Here is a 210-nt window from a genome sequence, read left to right as displayed (position 1 = left end):
GCAACGCGGTGGCATGGCATGCGCGGCCGAGGCCGTGGCAAGGCATGCGGGCCGAGGCCGTGGCATGGCATGTTGGGCGACGCCGTGGCAAGGCATGCGGGCCGAGGCCGTGGCATGGCATGCGGGCCGAGGCCGTGGCATTGCATGTTGGGCGACGCCGTAGCAAGGCCTGCTGGCCGAGGCTGTGGCATGGCATGTTGGGCGACGCCG

The sequence above is a fragment of the Camellia sinensis genome, unplaced genomic scaffold, assembly GCF_055761805.1.
Source record: "Camellia sinensis isolate YWXY unplaced genomic scaffold, ASM5576180v1 Unanchor4, whole genome shotgun sequence".
In the NCBI taxonomy this organism is placed as follows: Eukaryota; Viridiplantae; Streptophyta; class Magnoliopsida; order Ericales; family Theaceae; genus Camellia; species Camellia sinensis.
This window is presented reverse-complemented; position numbering follows the sequence as displayed.